The sequence below is a fragment of the Branchiostoma belcheri genome, unplaced genomic scaffold, assembly GCF_001625305.1.
Source record: "Branchiostoma belcheri isolate BF01 breed outbred unplaced genomic scaffold, Haploidv18h27 scaffold107, whole genome shotgun sequence".
NCBI lineage: Eukaryota > Metazoa > Chordata > Leptocardii > Amphioxiformes > Branchiostomatidae > Branchiostoma > Branchiostoma belcheri.
In genome coordinates this window covers 1175042-1183180 of record NW_017802458.1, presented here as the reverse complement: position 1 = coordinate 1183180, position 8139 = coordinate 1175042, and positions in this window count along the sequence as shown.

The window sequence follows — 8139 nt, the reverse complement described above, 5'->3', positions numbered from 1 at the left end:
TTCAAACTTCTATCTAAAGGCATATCCGGCAAATGTTTTAGTATCATCCAAAGTCTTTATAACCAATCCGAAGCACGCGTTAAAACTATTGGCGGTTTAACAGAGAGCTTCCCTGTCCAGATTGGTGTCCGTCAAGGCTGCGTGTTGAGTCCAACTTTATTCAACCTCTATATCAGTGACCTTGTTAACGACTTAAATATGGCAGACATTAACGCACCGCTATTACACCACTACAAAAGTAACAAGTTTGCTATATGCCGATGACTTTGTCTTGCTGTCCGAAAGTCAACAAGGCCTGCAAAATGCAATAGACACGCTTGGTAGATACTGCCAAAAGTGGAAACTAACTGTCAACCTAAATAAAACAAAGATTATTATATTTAATAAGAAAGGACACACCTTTTCAAAACTTAGCCTTAAATTATTCTCCAAAGACATAGAAGTAGTTTCGTCTTATTCTTACTTAGGTGTAGTCTTTACAGCTGGATGTAACTTTAACACAGCGATGAAATTACCACAAAAGAAGGCCTTACGGGCGTTGTTCAGTATTAAATGTACTCTAGGAGACACTAGGGCGCCTATATCAGTTTACTGTAAGCTTTTTGATCAGTGTGTTGTCCCTATATTACTGTACGGGGCGGACGTGTGGTGCAACAGCAGATTAAATGATAACTCGCCGCTTGAACAAACACACTTAAAATTCTGTAAACAAATTCTAGGATTAAGAAGAAACGCTAGTAACTATGCCAGTAGAGCTGAACTTGGCCGCTTCCCCCTATGGATTGAAGCGTATTGTAGAATGTACAGTTATTATTATAGATTAGTTAGAAATGTTCCCGTTGAAAGTCTTCAGTATGAAGCTTACATAGTACAAAAAGACCTTGTTAGAAGTAAAGTACCCTGTTGGTTGTTGAACATGAAGACAATTTTAGAGGAGTCCGGCTATGCCTGCCTATATACACATGACTATATTAACAAACCATTCCATCTGCATGAACTAAGACAAAGATTAAAAGATATATTCATCCAGAAATTCAACTCAGCACTACAAGCACAAGGGCAAAGGAAAAATCAAGGCAACAAACTGAGAACATACAAAACATTCAAAGTACTATACGACAGAGAACCATATTTAGACATCCCAAATTTTGAAAACCGCAGAGCCATGTGTAAACTCCGTATTAGCGACCACCCTCTACACATAGAATCTGGCAGGCATAGCCGTACACCGTTACAAGATAGACTGTGTACATTCTGTAACAATTCGTGTATTGAAGATGAATCGCATTTTATGCTTGACTGTAAATTATATGATAACGAACGTAAATCACTGTTCAGTTCAATTAAGCTCGACAAAAAATGTAAAACATTATCAAAGGAAGACACCTTTAAATATATTATATCATGTACAAATATAGACGTCATCAATGAAGTATGTAAGTATATTTCAAAATGTTTCAAAAAGAGAGAAGAAGCCATTAGAACTTAGATCAATACCACTTATATTTATATTTCTTTTTATCTTATTTTAGCATTGTATACCTTAGACCTAATGTTAGCCTTTTATATTACTATTGTTTTAGTAATCTCTAGTACATTGTACATCCATGCATTTATCCCTCCGGGGAATGAACATGCAATAAAGTTTCAATAAAGTATTTATTTCTTAAAGTTTCTTGTTTTTCTTGACTAGAAAGCTTCAGAAACACCATTCTTGTTTTTCTTAGCAACATTTAAGAAAATACAAGAATTAAGTTCTTATCTTTCTTGACAAACACAGATAATAAGGCTATTTACAAAGTTAGTACAATCTGCCTTAGTGGTTCCTTGCCTAAAATTAAAAGATAGTATAAATCAAAACATATTTGGGAGAAAATATGACTTAAGCATAAAATGGATTTAAAATTGTTGCTGTCATTAAATCTTATATCAAAACGTCATGCCCTCTTGCTTAAAACCTTTAAAGTGCAACGACAATAAATGAGTACTAAAACAATGTATTATATTCCTCTAAGCACTGGCACAAGGCTGTGAGGATTAAACTCAGTGTTGGCAGAAGGGTTTGTGTGAGCTGAGGCCATTGCTTTACATATATTCACCTACAAAGATGCATACAAAATGCTAGAACATAATAAGATTGTACTTTTTTTACGCAACATCAAAAATAAGCATTAAAAATTTACATTAATACGTAAAAATTAAAGTCTAATTCTTTTTAGATTTTGATTTTAAACAGCTAAAATCAATCATATGATGCTTCTACGTTTAAAGGTGCTACTCGGCTCTCTCATCCTAATGTGTTGACAAAATGATGTTGATTACACTTAATCGTACAGTGCAATCGTCATAAAAAAACAAGAGCCTTAGTACATTGTAAAGGGTCTCCTTGTAATAAGGCATAAGTCATCACGTCCAGTTAACATCATTGCATCTACTCTTACCATATTCGAGAGTTAAAAAATCGTTCCACAGTTATAACAACTGCATGCGAAATACTACACCATAATTGACAAGGCCAAACTATAATGCTGGTAGACATCTATAAACTTGGATTCTACGAAGGTAGGATGAAAAGAAAGATGTAAAATCAACAAACTCCATTAGATGAGAACAGCATTTGCAGCCTATCAAAATAGACTGATTTGATTGATTTCTGGTAAAGTAAATGATGTTTTATTTGTCAAAAAATGGTCCGTCCAAACTATTCAAGAATTATTTCCAGTCAAAATGCAATATCCACAAAAATGCAGAAATTCATAATCAGTGATTGATGCAACAAAATGGGCAATTTGAGCTGGGAATGGACAATTTTTTATTCACTCTATGTTCACCACAATTTTAATCAATATGATACATTTTGACTGCAAACCATGCCACTAGCACTGACGATTTACTCCAAACCAATTCCAATCGATTTCTTACCATTTGACAACCCTTTTGGTCCACCCAAGAATGCTGTAAATTGCAGATTTCGTTAAATGACCAAGCACATTTCCAACATAAGCTTTTGCGAACATCCGTATGTTCTTCATCCCCTTCGATATTTCTTAGTAAACTTTCCTTATTTTAGTTTGTGAAAAAAAAGTCCAAAACACATACAGGCTGGCAGACAAATTAAAAAAGAACACGAAAACAATGTCTTCCTTTTTTGGAGATGAAAATGACAGTATACACCTGGCAAAAGAATCCTATGGCGTTGTCATTCTAATTCTAAATATGTATTTATATGGTGTATTCGTTAAGTTGTACACATGCCACAGGTGATTTGTACAAGGTCATTAAACCTTCGTAAAATCTACCATCAACACCACAATCAATCAGTCTGTATGCCAAAAGATCCCTGTCTATCCAATCAAACGCTTTCTGAAAGTCAATATAAGAAGTAAAAGTCCATTTACCCTCTTGAATTCTTGCCCTTACAACAGTAGAAATAGTATATATATGATCAATACAGGCTCTCGTTTTGCCTAAGCCGTTCTGTTAGATACCTATATATATATATATATATATATATATATATATATATATATATATATATATATATATATATATATATATATATATGTGTGTGTGTGTGTGTGTGTGTGTGTGTGTGTGTGTGTGTGTGTGTGTGTTTGTTTGTGTGTGTAATTCTAATATTCTATTTGTTATAACATAGTTGAATTTTTGATATACATCTTCGTCATAATACCATTTCACTAATGTCCTATGACACTAATATACAGCAAAATACAATAGCAGGAGGTCATAAACTGAGATAACATCTATGGAGTTTGACCACAACACTATGTCCTCTGAAGTGAGACGCGCAAAAACCGAATTGCAACAAGAAGTCGGAAACCTCATACCTACATAAAAAAATTAGAGCCTTTGTAAGATTGCGTACATTACATGTATCAAAGATTATAATGTACAACGATGGTTTGTAAAATTTCGTTATCAATTATGCAAATTTAGTCAATAACATAATTAACATACAATTGTGCACATCTCTGTCTAACTGTATACATATCAAAAATTAAGAAAACTTCCTTCTTCTTTCTTGATTTGTCCACTTTTAAAGATTTCGCTGGACACTCCCCTGCAGTTCAAGAACAAGCTGCTATGGGAATCAAACCCATTACACTTGTTCCTGGCAGAACAAGCTATCTGTTACCAAAAACTTAGGACAGTAGCATGTTCAAAACAAAAGATACAAAAACCGGAAGTTCTGCTGCAGTACCAAGTTTAGCCACTAGGAGGCCCAGATGTAATCCTTGACCCTCGCCTTTCTAAGAACTACAAACATACCAAATAGCATCACAATCCATAAAGGTGTTCTGAAGTTGTGCTAACCACAAGTGTGCGGAAACACACGCACCGACACACAAACACCCACAGGAACCCCAGAGAGGCCGAAAACAATACCTACATTTTCATGTAGGTAAAAATACATCCTGGCAGACTTAAAGAAGGCAAACTAAAACAATGCCTCCGTTTCCCGTGATGAAAATGACATGCTTGAACAACCACAGTGATTCCATTTCATAGTCATCATAACTTACAAAATATGAATCTAATTTTCATTTATGTTTTACAACAAAGATAAAATGACACCTTTCTCATAATACCATTTCAAAGACCAAAAACTATGCAAAAAAACTATGCAAAAGTTAACACGTCTCGTTGCTGCTTGTTACACGTTTTGTTTTTATGTCAGATGTGCCTGACAGATAAATCTGCGGCTTTCCGAGCAGTAAACATCATCCCACATGGGATAACCAGGGCGAGCTGACCAGTACTGTACGCACAGTTTTGTCAAGTGCCAGTACGTACGACTGTTAGATGGCTCTCCTGGATTCCAACCCTGTTTAAAAAAAGAGAATAGTTTTTATAACTACACATTGCCAACAATGTAGCTCAAGATGTTAAGACGTACTGGTAAAAGTGGCCAGAATCAGACCTTTTCTATCATAACAGTTATGTATTGTATGATAAAAAAATGCTTTTTGTTACCTTAATGAGCAATTCCTTCTGTTTGATGCATTTTATTTATTTCTCTATTGTTTATTTCTTGCACAACGGCCAGTAAAAATACATTCATACATACATTACATGACACAAACACATCTAAAACAAACAGACATAAAAGTATGTACAGATAAATGTAGCTAAGCTGTCCTTCCGCATGGAAAATTACTATTTATTAAAATTACTAAATTTAGCAAAAAAATGCCTGTCAGAAACCCGTTGCCATGGCAACACAAAAAATTATCATCATATTCCAATGATACAGAATTGTTACCAACAATATTCTAGGAAAAGTCACCAAGTTTGGCCGTTCTAGCGCTAGCCGTTCAGACGCTATGACATCAAAGTTGGCGCGGGCACTTTTAGCCCCCCCCCCCCCGTCTAGATAGGGTTAATAGACGGCGCTGTCTCCGCTCTCCCACGATTTCAGTTCGCAAAGAGAGCGCAGTGAGAGCAACGTCATGGATATGGAGGCCTTGATTTTGTAGCTTGATATGATTCAGGATGTACAATAATGACTGTGGAAACAATAACACAAACAACACGTACACAATTTCGTTCTACAATTTCCGTAATTCGTTCAGTGAGCTATGAATTCGTCGGTCGCCCATAAACGTTGCTGACATTTGAGTTTTTGGTCGCGGAGAGAGCGCAGAGAGGTCGCCGTAGAGTTTCCACTTGAGCACGTTTTTCGTGAAATTCGGCGCTCTCTCCACGCTCTGGCCAATTTCAGAACACCATGAGAGCGCCGTGAGAGTGCCACTAAGTGGAATGAGGGCCTTACTAGTACTTCCCGGCAGAGACAAAAGCATTTCAGACCGTCATAATAGGCAACTCGTAACCTATACATGGTCGAACCAGCTCTGTAGCTAGACCTCAGCACAGTGCATTGCACTGCAGCGTGATATCAAAAGCATCTATTTTGATAAATGTACCTTGTAGTTGCCCAATGTAGACCCATCGACCCAGCCCCATTGCCTTTTGCGAAGATAGAAGCTTTCCTTGTCCTTCAAGCCGATCCAATAGCTCATGTTTTGGCCTTCCGTGCGGACGAGGTTTCTCAAAGCGATGTCCAGTTCTTTTGTTTTAGGCATTGCTAGCCTCGCACCCTCCTTCTCGCAGGCTTCTGTGGCTTTCTTGTGGCTCATTGTCCGGAAGTGGAGCCGGACGCATTTCCTGGCGAGGAGTTTGTATCCAAATCGGCAGCCGTCACTCTTCGCAGCTGTAACAGTAAAGGAAGAATAAAGATCATCGTAAATAACGTTGTCTTGACAACCACGATATATATATATATATAATACCAGCCCAAAAAAGAAAGAGAAACAGTCATGTCTTTAAATATCAGATTTGTCAACCAAGAATTGAGTTATTCAAAAACTCGTGTTTTCTAAGAACTTCTAGAATGGACCCTCGCAAAGAGTTAGGATACCCCACGAATATGGATAGTCTCCCCTAGCATGTTAATTTTTCTAAAAATGCCATCCATAAAGTCGTTGCCATAAGAATATTAAAAAAAATATGAAGTTAACTCACTATTACGCATTGTAAATTGTTTTCAGATATATATGATGAAAATCCTGTGAAAAAGTTGAGTGGTTGCAGCTAAAACCGTTCAGACGTTATCCGACATGAAAGACCCCCGTTTGAATAGGGTTAATAGTTGACAATACGGATGTATTTTTAGTGTACAATATAAAAATTCAAACAAAAATGTCACACCTTGTGATTCAACTTGGCAGATGAATTTTATGTCAGATTTGCCACATTGGTCATCATTCCATTCCTTCCCGAGATATATGGCACAATCCTCATTGTTCTGGTTGTTGGGTTCTCCAGGTAGCCATGCGCTGTAGTTTCCCAGTCGGGTACCGTCTACCCACTCCCAGACTCCCTCCACACGTCTATCCACCAGGCCGAGCCAGAAATAGCCACGGTCATCAACATCATTCTTCAGAGAGATCAGGAAGTCGTTTGTGGTGGCATCTTTTGGCATAGCGAGGGTTCCACCTTCAGTACCACAGATCCAAGACGCATCGAGGAAGTTCATTGGCGTGTTGAAGGCCTTGTAGCAGATACCATTATGCATCTTGTAACCACTGCGGCATCCTGTCGGAAAACGGGAGTAATTAGAATGATATAATAGTGATTTACGTTCTTGAACCTTTTGCCGGAATATTTAAATGATAGTATAAGAAAATGACTGTCAACAAGGCATGAAGGTACCTAAGGGATATGCCTACATGCCTTCATCTACACTTTTGCCACACACCACTTGAAAATGATTCATTTTGGGATATTTTCAATTTCCAGACCAACATGTATATTTTGGGTTCTTTCGTAATGACTTACCTGCCTAAAGACATGGAATCTGGTATGTTGTATGATGCCTTATGATAAGTTCATTTTGTAAGAGATGTTATGAATGAGGGGAAAATGATTTAAAAAATTCATTTTGAAGTTGTTGTTTTTTTGGAATAGTTCATTTCCGGGTAAAAGTTGAGGATGGTCCATCACTTTAAAATATGCTGAGGGACGTTTTGAGTGTGGCAGAGGCTTAAAGTTGCTACTGGTTTTTAAAATATCATGATTTACGAGTCGTGTCTTCTTGAGGAATCTTGTCTGTAAACTTTATAGTAAAAGAACCTCTGCGGCTTCAAAGAAAGCTTCTAGAGGGTATACATCCGTCAATCCTATAGGGGCTAAAAAAAGTAGATTGTGCTAACCTGAGGCACAGCGGTATGTTGTCTCAAAGTACTTCTCTGTACCGGGGCAAGGGTCGCCAAAGGTGTCGTCATTTGCTGTCACAGCGCACTTCTGTAGACCCTGGCAAGCACGTTTTACAATGGACAGACTGTCGGCTGCACGGCAGTTGGTGTTGCAGGAGGTACAGGGACAGGCATGGGAGGTTGACGTACGGCCGTAGTTGGCGTCACTGATCACCAGCGTTTCTCCTGCTGGGCAGGACAGACGTAAAGTGCTTCCCTCACAGGTAAAGGCGGGCTCTGTGGAAAAACATAGTTTAACATATTAGAATGCACTGTCTCTTTTTGATTCTACCTGATTCTCATTCATTATAGTGTAAACGTCATATGTTATTGGATGGGTTAAGAGAGAGAGAGGGGTTAAGAG